Source organism: Bidens hawaiensis, unplaced genomic scaffold (assembly GCF_021521415.1).
Source record: "Bidens hawaiensis isolate Kalapana, Puna unplaced genomic scaffold, B.hawaiensis_p1.1 tig00054277_1, whole genome shotgun sequence".
Classification (NCBI taxonomy): Eukaryota; Viridiplantae; Streptophyta; class Magnoliopsida; order Asterales; family Asteraceae; genus Bidens; species Bidens hawaiensis.
The window spans coordinates 13,520-14,819 of record NW_027499797.1 but is presented as its reverse complement, the minus strand read 5'-3'; positions in this window follow the sequence as shown (position 1 = coordinate 14,819).

Genomic DNA, 1,300 nt, shown 5'->3' with positions numbered 1-1,300 from the left:
TATAATGTATATATGTGTGAACTCTCGGGTGGGCAAAAGTAAAATTGCACTAATTTTGACGTTATTTTACTAATCTCGTGAAAATAACGTTAAAAGTGGGGGAAGGTTATTCAGGCATCATGTGGTGGCGTTGATAGCCGAAAGACAAGGGCACATGCACCAATCAGCCGGTGTCCCGATGATTGAGTGCTATGTGCCTTATGTCCAAGGCTTGATGCAAAACTACTATCGAGCCGGGGGTCTCATCGGAAGCAGCCTCTCTATCCCTATGGGGTAGAGGTAAGGTTGTCTACATCTTACCCTCCTCAGACCCTACCATAGCATTGCTATTGGTGGGATATACTGAGTACGATGATGATGATGATGATGATGAAATATGATATTATTAACAAAAGTAAAACTATCCTAACCAAAAAACACACTACGTAGTACCTGTGACAGCAGTGCTAAAGTTTTCCTGGCAAATTCTGCAAGATGCCTCACCAATCAAGTTCTTCATATATATCACTGAAATAAATAAGACGGTGTACTAACAGGGAAAAAAAATACCCATTAATATTATGAACTTGCGGGTCGCTAGGATTTGTGTCTTAAAACTGATTATCTGATCCTTGCAACTGGTAGTCTTTCTTAATGTTTGAATAAATAAATTCTACTTGCAACTATCTAATCATTTAAGAATCAGTAATCAGTTTTGGATCATCAAGAATACTTACATGCGGCATTCAACACTAGTTGCAAAAATACAGTGTCGAGTTTGTCCATCCGCTCTCGACTTCCTCTTACCCTGAAAGCAAAAGAAAACCATCATCACCAAACAAAAATATATTATATAGCAGCTAGTTAATGAATTTGTTTCTTGAATGTAACTAAAAACTGCAGCTATTCATACTTTCTCTTATCGCTAAACATCAAACTCAACTCTATCGCGTATAGGTAGGTTGACGCTATTAACATAGCTAGCTATATATATGCTAAAAACAATTAATTAGTGTATTTTAACAATCAAATAATAAAAAATTCGAATGAATCTGAACTTACTAAGACAGATCAATCGAACGTATCTTCAATCTGCAAGAAAGCAATTTCAATAATCAGAAACACAAACCACGAACGATACATTGTTGTGAGTGACAGTTATTATCGAACCAACTTCTAACCTGATTGAATCAAACTCGAATTCAGGGAGTTTGCCCTACAAACGCTAAATTAAATATATACGATTACGACGGTTACTATTTATTATATTATATTACGGAGAATTTTTTTATTTTGAGTTTTTACGATTACTTCGGACATC